Genomic DNA, 14,883 nt, shown 5'->3' on the forward strand with positions numbered 1-14,883 from the left:
CATTCAACAACAAGAAAAATATCGAAATACCATTCTTGTGATAGTAATATTTTCTCGTTCTTTTAATCTATTAAAAAAATAAAATGAAAACCCAGGCTTTTGTTCGTGCACAGGGAAGCAAACAAAAATCTGTGTGGACTGTTGGGGATAGTGTCCAAATATCCTCCCAGTACCACGGTGTCATAGTTGTTTCACTGCAGTCAAAGGAATGATTATGAACTGGCACATAGTGAAAGCAAGATCAGGATCTTCCCCCAGATGTGTGATGCATTTTCAAACTGGAGAGCTGCGATATGAACTGACAGCAGTTTTCCCAGATGAAATTAAATAAACTCACTGAACTTTCTGGCAATGCTCAACTGTTTCCTCAGTTAGGCAAGTCATTGTGTTGATTCATCAGAAAACAATAAGTTGCACCAAGATGAAAATTTCATATACTACACACGTATATGTAAACAGTAGAACCATTATCGGTTTTTTTCAATGGCTTTTGCTGTTTCAATGAGGTGTCAGACTGATGCCAAATGTCTGAAGTTTATGCATCACAAGTCCAGCAAGGACTTTGAACTTCACTGCCCTCACAGTTCCTGGATTCCTGGGGGAATCCTTCAGCTAAGAAAAGATTGCAAGTGTGACTTCCTTCTGCTTCTTGACCTAAAGGAACTTCCTTCTCATTTCCACCCAGTAAAACACTTTCTATTGAATCTGTCCTTCAGATATGAGCCCTGTCCTGAGATCATTTTTCAGCTTTATCTGTGATCTGAATGTTCCATTCCTCCATTTTACTTCTATTATAATAGATTGTGTTTTTTTATTTTACTACTAGGAACTCTTTTCATATACTCCGTACTTAGTCATTGCACATGTGACACAGCATTGCCAGAGTGCCAGATCGCTTCAAAGATTTTCCTGTGGAATGCAAAAAGTCCCCAGTCCTCTACTGATTGAGAGAGAGGACTCACTTGTGTACTTACTGGAGGGTCACTGTGACAGGGCTCAGTTTACAAGCGTTTGAAGGTTCAAAAGATATTGAAGTCTCTCTACACTCTATCAGAATGCTTTGTACCTCATGGAGAAGAGTGCTGGTGGAGAGTATCCTTTGTCTTCATCTAGTAGGTATCTTGAAGTGTTTTCTTTCAAAAGAAAGAAAATGGAGAACTGGAGGAAAGGAACAACTCAAAGGAAGTAAAGGTAGTTTGTTTTTGTTTGTTTGCTTTGTTTTTTGTTTGCTTATTTTTTTGTGTTTCCCTGAAAGGCCTGTAAATTAGGTAGAGATACATTTTGTCTGAACATATATATGTCTGTGAAAAAGGAGTGAAGATTGTCAAAAAAGTCACTGGAAGCTTGCCTGTTGTATTTCACCTGGAGTAATTTCAAAGTGATTTATTAGTGCTTTGAACCTGAAATTTCCCAGTGAAAGCAAAGATCTACAGTGATTAGAAGGCTAAGCACCACTCAGATTGAGGCTCTCATTTCTTCTGATTTAAAGAAAAATAACTTATCTAAATCTAGAGGAAGGTACATCAGAGCAATGAAATGCTACTAGCAGAAAAAGGGCAAATATAGAATAGAGCTGTACTTGTCTGCAGTGATTCTGGAAGAAGAGTACTAATTGATTTAAAAAAAATTATAAAGGGAAAAGAATCAAGGCTACGTGAAGCAATGTATTTTCTAACTTGAAATTCAACTGTGTAGGTGGACTCAGAGAAAAAATCCACAATTCAGTAACTGTTTTTCTAACTTTGTCTATCTTGGATCACTTCCTATATTTGTGCTACTGAAGATCTGTGCAAAGAAGAAAATGGAACTGTCTGACATCCCTGGTTGTCCTCTTGTTGTATAGCTTCTATGCACAGGTTTGTTTTTCCTATTAAAAAAGAAATCACATATTCGCTTTCAAAAAAATATCTAAATAAAAAACTTTATTCACTAATATTGTGAAATTTTGCTGTCAAGACAGTCAGGGACCCACTGGAGCTTGGCAGAGGAGAAGTAGAACCACAGTGGAGAGTTTTCCTAAGGGCAAGCAGCATGCAGAGATATAGGGGTACACATTCAGGGAACAGGAACAAGTAGCCCTGGGACTGCACAGTTCCCCCCAAGGAGAGACTACTTTCAGGTACCAAACAATTATTTTATTCTGTCCACTCAGTTTCTTGTTTTCCTTCTGATTCATAGTAAAATGGGGGCCCTTCAAAATCATACATCTAAAAATAAACAAACCTCAAAACTAAGAAATAAATCCAGAATAGCCAACTACTCTTTTGATTTGTGCAATGACTAGTAGACTGTGTATGGATTTTCTAAAATGCTGCCATTTCTGAGATGTTGATGAGAACATAGCGCCTGTCCCCTCTCCATCCAGAAGCTCTGTTGTGGAATCTGTAGTTCACGTTATGAAATTCCCATTAAAAACAAAACAAAACAAAACAAAAAAACAATCAACCAAACAACAGCAGCAACAACAAAAAACAGTTTAAATACCACAGAAAACTGTCAATGGAAAAAAAAAAAAAAAGCTAATTTCTTTTGGTCTGGTCCCAAGAATCCTCAGCATGCAAATGCGACTCTGAAAACACTCAAGCTCAGAAAAGAGTTAATAGTAGGAAACTTCTTGGAAAGACCATTAATGTAGAGCAACAGAAAATTAGGCCTACTATTTCCAGAGCAGTTATTTAGGGTTTTAAGTTCCCTTTCACACCTCTCTGTCTTCAACAGATAACTCCAAATAGGACAAGACAGTAGTGCTTTCATAAATGCAAATATGGTGTCTGAATCCAGAAATAGAGGGGAAGATGCAACGCCAAAGACATAGATCGTCATGACTCCAAGGAGAAGCCAGGGCAATTCCCCTTTGCTTCTGGAAGTAGCTCTTAAGGCATGGTCTTGAGGTGAGCTCACATCACCAAACAGCACTCCATATTTTTGAGTCCAACAAGCAACTCAAAAATATTTCTTTTCATAACACTTGAATTACTTAGATCTCATAGTCCTTTTGGAAACAAATTAGGCAGACTTTTCAGTCACTTAAGTCTGTTTAAACATTATCTCTATGCCTAATGCTTTATTTAAATATATGGATACAATATGTTTGTATAAATATGGACAGGTGTCCTTATAAATACTTTAATGAAGAGCAATTAAAAAGGAATGTAAAGTAATAATCAGACTGCAACCTTGAGGTTAAACATTCATTTTCTGTTCAAGTGAAAGAAAAGAACAAATATAGGTTTTATATTTGAACATTTGTCACTACAATTCCATATCCTCAGCCTGACACTGTTACGAAATGCTTATGCAAGTACATTAAATTTTAATGGTGATTGAACACTATCTTTCCTTGGCTACATGTTTTAAATTAATACAAAATTGCACTGGAGGCTAAGGAAAGCTGTCTCTTCATGTACTTTAGTTCACTCATGCTGAGAGGTAGGGCACAGTAAAAAGTAACTGGGACAAATTTTGAGGAACTAAGTCTAGTCTCTTAATCGGATTCCATTACAGATGTAATACAAGATAATATTTTAGTAATAAATGTCACTGTTCTCACAGAATGAAGTCAGGGAAGAAACTGCTTTTGAAGAATAATACGTATGTTTTCCATATTTAGTATATTTTAAATTTTCCATTCCTGATCTTTTTAGTATGCTTTCTCATGTGCAACTGCTGCCTTAGGCAGGCCAAATATCATTATAAATTCCTGAAAGCAAAGTGCCAGAATAATATCCTCAAATGTTCTAAAGAAAAGGAGACAGAGGCTGGGGTAGAGGAGGGGAAAAAAAGTCCAGGGGCAGGAGGGACTTTTGTAAGTAGGCTTCGGATCAGGGAGTGGTGAAATGCCAAGGAAGAAGGGGCTCTTGGGAGCACATTCACTCAGATGAATCTCACATACTGAACCTCACTTATACTCAAAGTTTGCATGCATAGCTATAGTATATGCATACCAAAATATATTTTATTTCAGTACATTTGCTTAGCTAAATCTTCAATAAAAATGTTGTTTTCATCATCTTGACAGACTGCAGTGGTGGTCTTTATGGACCGTTGGATGCTGAGGATGCTCGGAGAGGGAGGAAGAGAGTGATAAATAAGGTTGGGTTTGGGTTCAAGATCCCTAAGCATTTCTAATATCAGCATATGCTAATTTGTCAAAGCTGTTTCTTGAAATTTTGTGTGTCTCCTGGGTCTGCTTTCCTTTTTCACAAAGCAGAAAGGAAAAGAAACCCATGCTTCAAAGTTAGTAGTACTGCAATAGCACAAATGAAAATATTTACAAAAGGTAAATCCAGTCCCTTTTAATGAGGTTACTTCTCATTGCAACCTATCTTCTTCAGATATACATACATCAAGAAATACATATATCAAGCAGCTATACTTACAATCAAATGGACATCTGTTTTGACACTGATTAAACACCTTGTTGCTAATTTTTGCAGGCAAGCTTTGCATTGTCACTTATTCTATAGGGTTATGGAATCCTCTTAACAGATGGTCAGAGTTCAGTCTAATTACATACAATTTAACAGCTGTGTAGCTGTTTATGTGAATTATTTGCATAAGCAAATGTTTATCACATGGTAACCCACAAGTTTTCCCAGTAATAAGAAAGCTGTTGTGTTATTAATTTCAACAGTTATTAATAAGTAATGCTTACTTTTGTAACAATTTTCTGACAGAAACAGCAAGTTGAACTGTAATGATGTCTCATATTAAACCACCTATATTTTAGTGTTATCTTCAGAAAGGAAAACTGGCAAGTAAAGGCTGTCTTTCTTTTAGGCTACTCTGTTGAAGCATAACCCTGAGAGGAGCCAGTTCAGGAAGCAACTTTTGGCTTGTTAAGAAGTTTGTTAGGATACAACAGATGAAATCCTTGCTCCACTAAAATCAATTATAATATTTTCCATTGACATTAGTACTGCCAGAATCTCACTCAGAGCACTTTCTTATGCATAAAACAAACAAGCAAACAGACAAATAAACAACAACAAAAAAAAGACCCCAAATATGGTAAGATTGCTAGTGTTTGCTAGCTTATCATAGAGCTAATGGAACAGAAGTGCTTTAGAGCAAAGGTTGAATTCAGATAGAATTTCTCATGAATAAGAGTGAATACTTTCATCTTGTGTTGCAACACTTGTATCACACTAAAGAGTAAAATTTAACTTTGGTAATATTAACTTTTGGTAACTTGGAGATATGAGGATGGCATCCCACTTTTCAGTGGAGGCATGCATGTCTTTTGTTTTTCTGTTTTCTGTTTGAGGATATAGCAAAAATACTCAGCTTCTGTACTAACATTAAGAAGCCTATGAAACAATGGCACAGGGGATTGTGTTGCAATATGGCACAGTAAATATCTTCCATAAGAACTAATTTCTTACTTGACTTAAAGATTTTGTGAGAAAAAAAGGTAAAACAAATCTTCCAGATGGCATAAATTCTCAAGCTCATTCAGACTAAACTCAATCCCAGTTTTATAGAGTGAAATAAAAAATGAGTCTGCAAAAATCAAATTATGAGACTCACCATGAGGCACCAATGATCTGTGTCACAGGAATTATTCTGTAGATTACTCTATAATGTCTTTTCATAGTGGTGTGTGGCAGAGCAGGAAGGAATATAACGGTACACAGTTCCTCTCCACACACAACAACCTACCACAGTTTCACCCATCTTTGGGAGTACTGGAATGAGGCAGTGTACACTAAAAATCTTATATTACCACTTTTTAAATTCAAAAAAAAATGAGACCCTCCCTGTAGCTCCCAAAGGACCTAAACTCTGTTGGCAGCATTATTCATGATACCAGTGCTCCTTTCTGCACTCAGGGAATGGAAGTACCTAAGAGGAAAATGATAGCAGCTTCCAATAGTATCATGATCCTCAAAATCTGGTGGAAATTTATGAAACAAGTCATGGTGTAGCCAATATGGTAAAAGAAGCCCACATCATTTCTGGAAATGTCTGATTTTATTTCCAGTTTGTCACAACTTGAAAGCCAATATCTGAGTACAGTTTGTCTTCCTTTGACACAGCTAGGCTTCTAGGTCTGTAAGAGAGGCTGTCCATTTCTCCTGAATACATCTTCAATCATGTACTCAGGGTAGACTGAATGACTTGTCCTTAGAAAACGTTACAAAATTCAGTGTTACCTTACTTTATTTTTTTAGTATACTGAACACATTTCCAAAGATGGAGTTTGTTTTCTCTCTGCCCCATCTTTCCACCAAGATTATCCCTCTTGACTTTCATTTCCTTTGTCCCAGCTGTCATTTCTTTTCCAGATGCATTCCCTCTCATGCCCACCTTGTCCGCCTTTGTTCTGTGCCCCTTCAACCTTCCTCATACCTCCTCATCTTCTTCTCTTTCCTCTGAGTTGTTCTCATTTATTTCCATTCCACTACCCTCACCCTTGCATCTCAGAACAAAAATCTCAGAAACAAACAGAAAAAAGTTCCACTCATGGAAATAGCTCTCTTCTTCTTTTCACTCCCCTTGCGGGATTTGAGGAGTAGGAGTGGAGCAGAACTAGAGATCTAGCTTGTGCATGCTGTAACCCTGGAACACATTCAACCACACCAAACTTTGACATTGTACCACTTGGCAAAGGTCAGCTAGTATATGAATGCCCCTCTGCTCCCAGACAACTTGCAGAATTCTTGGGTGTCTCCCATTACTTGCTCCACAAGGAGAAACTATCACCAAAGGAATATATGGAGAGAGGATGGACAATTTCTGGAAATATGTTCTCCCACCCCACCCTACTGCTTTCTCACAGAGGTTTTCCACGTGAGGGATGATCCGACCCTTTATTTCTTCACACACCACATCAGTGCAGTTAATAAGCTAGATATGGAATAAGCAATAGCATAGTTCAGTCCGTTGTTTTTTAAAATTGTATATAACAAACAATATTTTCATGTGTTGCATCACAATTTATTTTGTTTCTGCTGACACTCAAAATCCGTAGATATTAGAGAGCAGAGATAGTGTCTTGGGTAATTTACTCTACGTCCCTGTTCCAGTAGAATTCGGTATTCTTAGATTCCTACACAATTCCCATTAGTTTACCTTGATTACATGCAATGATAGTGATTCTGCATCTTCCATCATCTGCCCAGGGCTCTGGGCAGACTGATCTAATGGGAGCAACCCTACCCATGGCAGAGAAAACAGCACCGAATGGTCTTTAAGGTCTCTCCCAGCATAAGTTATTCTATGATTCTATTGTTTTGTTATTATATTATTCAATGACCATTATTTTTAAGGCTTCAGTATCTATGGCATGGTATAATGAGATCTGTGGTGTAATGCTGTCACAAAAGCCAAAGTCCTAAAAACACGGCAGGTACCAACGATGCCTCAGTACAGCAAAAATACAAAAGGTGCTCAAATGTCTCTCTAATGTGAGTTTGCTCCTTTGTGGTTTCAGGTAGCAGTTTGATCAATTGTCCTCTACTTCATTGAATGTATTTATTTTTTTACATACTTGCACAATCTTCACTCAGATTTCACTTTCAATTCTGAGTTCAAACATAGGCCATAGTTCAAAAGCGAAACCTACTGACAGTCGGTGTCTCAGCTGCTCTCAAGTCTGAAGTAGAAAAACATGGCTGGCAATAGGCATTTTCACTGAATCCCCCAGCAGATCCGGAACTAATGTGTCTCTCTCTCCTCAGCTTTTGGTTGTCAGGCTGGGCTACAGCTTAGAGCTGGCTTGCAATTGGTGGAGGTGCCTCTCCAAAGCTGGGATCCCACTGCTGACACCAAGCAAATGATCATGCTTTCAGTAAAGCAGAGAGAACAAAAGTATGCTTTGTACAGTTGCATTGTCTACCTGATTGATTCCTAGGTGATAAGAGAAAACATTCAGGGAATTCCCCTCTTGCCAAATTATCTGAATTCCCCTACATATATCACTATTGCACTCTTCCACCCCTTGCCTCTGTGAAAGGAAGGATAACATTCCTTTCTTTAGCTCCTGTATGGCAGTAATGAGTCCTATCATGGTGAAAATATAATGAGAGATTGCTGACAAGGCCAGAAAATGTTTGAGTTTTGAAAACCATTTCCTCAGGAATTAGTTTGAGACATGTGGAGGCATGCTAAGCATGTAAGTTATCTACATCAAACTCATGCAGCCGTAGGGTAGTCTTAGATTTGGAATGCCTGTTGTATGAGAGCAAAGCAGTAGGGACAGAAAGACAACCATCTTTAACAGGAGGCAAGTAGGAAAGAGGTAGGGAAAGCATGATCATGTACAGGGAATCTGATCTAGACATAACTGTAGCATTGAGGCCAGATTTCAGATAAAGCTCTTAATTCTTCAATTCATTAACTGCACCTAAGAGTTGGTGCTTTCAGGCACTAACTTGTCCATGAAATCAACATTGGTACAGTAAACCTAGCTGAAAAAACATAGCCAGCAAGAAACCTGCCTGGATTAACAACAGAAAATACTTCTAACTGATTACCTTCCAGTATTCTTCATTACCTTACATAACCGGTAATCTTGAATGTAACATTAATTTTCTTTTCCACATAGTTTTTAACAAGTGAAAAATGTAAGTAATAAAGTTAGACGATGATTCCTTGTTTCTGACACATCCCTCTGGCATTTTTTCCCTTTTTCAGAATATTTTCCAAGTTTAACTAATAATTATTCTGAATGCCTAAGAGTTTTGAAATGCCTGGTCTCAGCATTCCCTCATTTTATTTGCTCATCTAGACCTCACAAGCTGTATATTTTATAAGCATTTAAATAATTAAAGTTTGAACCTGCAGGGCTTTCCTTGCTGGTTTCTGAAAAGAGGAAAATTTAATGGGAAATCAACTTTAATTGCATTATCTTAAATAGAAAAATGATTTGTCAATGTGCATTACCAGATTTTATTTGGTAACACAAATTCTTTCAGTGGAAAGATTCTGTTGAGTGATTTAACTAGGCATTCTGCAGCAAGCATTAATAATTTCAGAAGCAGAAAATGTAATCTTCTTGCGTTATTGACACGACAGCTTTTCATGTTTTGTTCAGACTAAGGAGGCAAACATAAGCCCAACACTCGAAACTATCATTAGTTTGTGAGATTTTTGTCAGACAGAATTGGTTTATTATTTTGGTATCATTTACTATCAACTCAGCAGCCCAGGTAATTAGATTTCTAATGTGTTTTCATTGAAGCCTCAGCTGAGAATCTAATCCTATGGGCTTTTGTAAAAGCAATTCCACTTATGGGGAACAGCATATTTCATTTTTAAAATCCATTGCTCTGTTTAGCTGACTTCATCATATTTATGATAAAATGTAAAGTACTTGAGAAAGCCTCTGCAGGGCTTATTCTCTGAAATGCAGTTTTCTGTCTATCTTGTTGCTGAAAGAGAGTGGCTAGACAACAAGTATTATCTCAAAAGGATTTTCCTGTGCCTCTTTCACTGTAGAAAAGGAAAACCCAAGTTTTGACACCCCAGGCTGTGAGGCAACTTAAAATACACAGCTCTGTTAAGAGTGTAAAATAGATAGGTTGGGGATTAGAGAGGGACACGGAAACCAGAAAAGAGATCAAGGCTGGAAGAAATGAAGAGAATATTGAGGCAAGTTGCTTACAGCAAAGACAGGCACAGTCATATTAACTCCTCACATATTTCATATATAGCAAATTGCCATGAGCTGTTCTCCAGTATTTTCTCTACACTGTAGCAAAGTTACACTGATGTCATTGGATACACTCTAATTTGTGTCAGCCAGGAACATGGCCATGTTTATAATTCTCACCAGCTCCTGCTGGTTTGATGTACTTAACTGTCTTTATACCACTACTAAGTGAATGGAATATATTTTATACTAGCGTAATTTTGAAATGGAAAGCAATATTTATAATATACCTGGCTAGACAACTCTTTATAAAGAGTGCATTAACTATTTAAAAAGATAAATTTCAGTCTTAATGAAGGCAGGATATTTTTCACATTAACATAGAATAAGCAGAGATTTCACCGATTTAAAATATTAGGGATCATCTCAATCAAACATCTACTTTTTAATATAATTTTCCAAAGAAATGAAAAGAGGAGATATGAAGAAAAAAGCCAAGAAATCGTCTTTTTAAATTGCAGTCTGTCCCAAAAGAGTACTTCTGTATCATAGTGGGATTGCAGTTATAGGGAAAACACTGACTTCACTTAGTAATGTTTCTGAACTTCTTTGAAAGTAAATCACATCTGCTACACAGAGTCTGTTTTTAACTGCATAAAAATGATTTGCTTAGGTGTGTATACCAGAAGATAACTTTCCTTAAGCTTGCAAATTACCTGAAAGCTATAGTATGAGCATAAATAGTTAAAAAATGTGTAGCTATAACATATACTGGCAGACACGACTCTGTATGAATGCGGCCTATGAAATCACATCTGGTACAAATCAGATTTCAATCCCATCAGAAGGACACTCATGCACTGTTAATGATACAAACACGACAAAAAAGAGATGGTTCTCCTTAGTTCAATGTGCAGTAGGAGAAAACCATAAAAATTTTTTTAAAAAGTTTTACTCTTGCCAGTGGTGTTGAAAATATTGCAAATATAAACATGAAGTGAGGATGCTTAGACCTTCATTAAAGTTCTAACTTGCAGTTATGGAGGTACATTTATTGAAATACGATTGAGTTGTTTTTATTTAATCAAAAATTTTGGTGTCTGAAAGGGAGAAGCTTAGGAAAGGTACAAGATGCTATGGTTATTTGTTCATTTAAAAAGCATTTTGAGCAAAATAATTGAAAAAGCTGACCAACAAAATCCAAATGCGGTATATTTTAATACATCCATGTGAGTGATCCAGGAAGCCAACCTGCTAACACTGTGTAATAATTTGTGCCTGAGAAGTGGCATGAGAATTTTCTAAGCAATGAAGTGTTGCTGTTCATGTTGACTTAAACTCACTTTGCCCTCAGTATACAGACCCTAAATTCAAGCTAAACTTTGATATCATCTGTAGTTTAATTAGTCCTCTGTCCAAATCATTTGAGGGTCTCAGATGGGTCCTATGCTATACTCTTTATTCTTAAACGGTGATGTAGTGTTGATGTCATATTCTTTCATACGCATGCAAGATTGGTAGTAAATGGCTACCTACTCAGAACATAGTGCAGGGCAGCCCTGGTATACTTGCTGAATTCACTGGGAATCCAAATGATCAGCTCAAGTGGATCTGACTGGTTCAGTGAAGCCAGAGATATGTATTTTTGACCTTGTTGCACCTAAATAGAGAGCCGCTGACAGAGGTTTGCATCTGAAATTTTAGCTGTTGGCAATAAAAAATTCAATGACAGATTAGAATGAACTTGTCTTTTAAAAACAATGTCAATTTACACTTAAAATATTTGGAATCCAGTTCAAATATATTACAGATGCAAAAAGACAAGATATCATCTTTGCTAGCACAGTCAGAGGAGGGACAGTGAAAAGGAATTCTTAATTAATGGTTTTCAAATAGTCCCACGGTTTCAAACTCACCCTAGGACTAACAAGACTATTACAGATATGCAGATAACTCCTAATAAGCTTATTAGCTTCTTTTTAACAGTAGTAATGATCAGATGCATACATCAAGTGCCCATTTCCCATGGCTTTTGGGGCAATCTCCTGCATTCTACAGAAAACACAGCACAATTTTCTAAAATATTAAAAAAAAAAAAATGGAGAGAAAGGAGGGAAGGGGCTAAACAGTTCACAATGTAAAAGGCCCTTTAAGCCTGGGCAATGTTTCAAACATCAATTTGGGCTTAAGGCATGCATTCAAGAACCCAGGTTTCTCCTAAAGTTTTGAACAGCCAAACCAGCACAGAAATTTATATTGCACGATGAAAAGCTCATCAAAGAAAATTCAGACATATTTTTGTCTTTATTTCAAGGAGAGAATAATGATATAACTTTAATACTATTTATTACCATGCTGGTTAGATACATCCAATCATCAAGTTGATTCCTATCCTTGTTCATTTAAACATATTAATAACTTTGGCCCAGCCTGTACTTATGTATTTGGGGCCTGAAATTATTTCAAAATTCAGTATAAAGAGCAAATTTCAAATGCTTAGGCAACATAGAACATATACAAGGTGTTAATCTGAAAAAGGACGCAGTATCTCTATTTTTTAATCTACATCTCCTGTTAGCTAGGCTATTTCATTTTCCTTTTCAACTCATAGCATTCCACTCTCTTGAAGTTCAACCTCAGAATCCAGGTGGCAAAGAGGAAGATATATGAATTGTATAAACACAGAATTTTCAGCTGATATATATATATATATATATATATATATATACATACACCTCTGCATATTTCTCGGTTCAGAAACTCATAAATCTTTCTTCATGCACTTCTCTGAGAGCTGCAAAGAATCTACCTCTAGGTGACCTGGTATCCCTCTCCTTCTATTCTATTCCAAACCTATATTGCCATATAGGTTTGTTTGTTTATAATGAAAACAGATTATTAACCTATAATTTTTTTTGATACTTTGAATGGTGTAACACAGTAATTTCACAGAGGTTTACAAAATAAGCAAAGAAAGGCAAAGCTATCCTTACAATAAACCATCATAACAGTAATCAAATCTTCTCTTTCTACCTTTGACTTCATTTCCCATCAATTTAAGAACAAGTGATGTGCCATTGCAAAGAACAAAAAGGTCTCTTGAAGGAAAGAGCTTGTGTGTACTTGTTTCAGCTGCCTCTTTAGCTCTAAAGTGGAATTTGGGATCCTGTGCGGTAACAATGATTTTGCGAATTTTACAACTACAGCTCAAACTACCAGAGATACTCAATCCTCAGTAATGCCGCATTGAATCGCCCCAAAACATAAGCTATTTACTTTGTATTTAAATACTGATCTCACAGCAGCAGTGGAGATTGCATGGTATTTGAAATATGTACCTTGCCCAGAAAGTAATACCTCCTATTTATTTTCACATAAAGAACAACAGATACAAATTGCAAATTAACACTATTTGATAAAACAAATTCTCAGCTACAAAACATTATTTTTCAACACAGTCACCACCATTAGATGGACATTTTCATCAAAGATGAACAGAGCCTGCAGGGCAAAACACAACTCAACAGCTTTTCTCTCCAAGGCTTCTTGTGTTTTTGAGAGCCAAATTCTGCCTTTGTATACACTTCTTCTCCTGGTGAATGTATTCATCCCTTAATATACAGGGCAAGTTACTAAAAGAGGATTTTTCAACAGTTTTGTCAGGTAAAGTTAAAACGATTTAGCCAACAGTTATCAGCTGGCTCAGCTGAGAAGAAAAGCAGGCTGGGTGTGAGTGCTAATAAAGCATGATAGACATTCAAGGCACATCAGGAAATGGCAAACAGCTCATCAGGTGCTGCTTAGGATGAACTGGGAGCTCCAGGCAGCACATTTTCCAACTGGAGATACAAGGAATAAATATTAAGTTCCTACAACAGAATTATAAGGTATTTTAAACACACTGTTATCATTAGTTATTTTGTCTTTTGCCTTCAAAAAACTTGTAAGAAAAATTGTTTAGGAAAGATAGCTTCATCAGTGTCAAGGACTCAGTTTTATCTCTTTGTGCTTTAAAAGACACCATAAAATCATAACCTTGCATCAGCAGAGATGTAGAGAAAGGAGAAGTTTGCATTTTTAAGGTAAGTAATGTACATTTAACTAATCTGTTTTCAACAGATTAATTTATCTATTAGTATAATTGTTAATCCTCTAAGTTTTATGAACAATTTTTTCAGAATCTATCCCACAGATTTAAAGTGGCTGAATTTAATTTTAACGCTACTACAGTGGCCACTGTCTTTCATTAACAAAAATATACCTTAGCATATACCAGTGTGAGCTGGCCTATTCTGAATCAAATTATATTAAGTAGAGCTCAAAGGAGTAAGGAGGTGTTCTTTTGTGAACACAAGAATAGACCTGTGTGTACATCACACCTTGGCCTTATCTACTTTCTGAAATTTATATACTGCAGAGGTTTTTTTCATATTTAAAATCGGTAAATTCACCTTTAACTATCAATAATTAGTCAATTAAAATCATTATAGGGCACAGTTGACCTAAATTAGAGTACTCAAAAAATCAAAATAAATTCTTCTTAGTAAAAATAATTTTGTTTTGTATTTTTTTCTATATATATATTTTTAAGGGGTTATTTAATAGAAAATAAGTTGCATTTAGGCAAAAAGAAACACAAACACTTCTAATTCTAAGGTCAAAACTTCTTCCTACTTACAGATATTAAAGAAATAAGGCAAATTATTTTGAAATACCTATTCTTATGCTGATAGGAAAGCACAAAATATCCTAAATAAATATATAAGGAAGCATCATTAGATAATACAAAAATGTAAGGCATGTTTACCAAAGACATCCCAAAATGTTAATCAGATTCATAACCTGTGGTGCAATTCATACCAATGGCTCAGCAAGACCATCTAAACTCTAAGCGGAAAAGTCTACGTGTGACTTGTTTCAAGAAAAGAACAATCCTTCCTCCTTGAGGTAAGTGAATGTTCTGGTTTTCCTGTTGCTTAGTGGATTGTCTGGCTGTCACCTGAAGGTGCACAGTTTGGCAAGTTTGTCTTGATTTTTATTTTCTGAAAAGCCCAAGAATTGGGACTGGTGGAGGCAAAAGCTGAGCAGTTTAAGAATCGGAGAACAGTAAATGATAGATTTGAGGAGAGAAAATAAGTGGATAAAGGCAGGCTTTATAGCCTACATTAGGATATTGGGTTTACTTTGTTAACTAAATGAAAGATGAGGAGAGATCTAATTGCACTGTATGAAGTGTAAGAGGACAGGAATGCTTCAAGCTAGAGACTGCTGCAGATGGACAAATGGGC

General features: G+C 36.3%; 1 long non-coding RNA gene across 2 annotated transcripts in view; it reads left to right on the forward strand.

Annotated features, from left to right (window-relative positions):
- The first annotated feature begins 957 nt into the window (after positions 1 to 957).
- LOC101747727 overlaps positions 958 to 14,883 on the forward strand; it is a 109,801-nt gene continuing 95,875 nt past the window's right edge. For both annotated transcript variants that reach the window (XR_005858339.2, XR_005858340.2), the window contains exon 1: positions 958 to 1,191. This is a non-coding gene — a long non-coding RNA (uncharacterized LOC101747727). The remainder of the gene's footprint in view (positions 1,192 to 14,883) is intronic.

The sequence above is a fragment of the Gallus gallus genome, chromosome 3, assembly GCF_016699485.2.
Source record: "Gallus gallus isolate bGalGal1 chromosome 3, bGalGal1.mat.broiler.GRCg7b, whole genome shotgun sequence".
Classification (NCBI taxonomy): domain Eukaryota; kingdom Metazoa; phylum Chordata; class Aves; order Galliformes; family Phasianidae; genus Gallus; species Gallus gallus.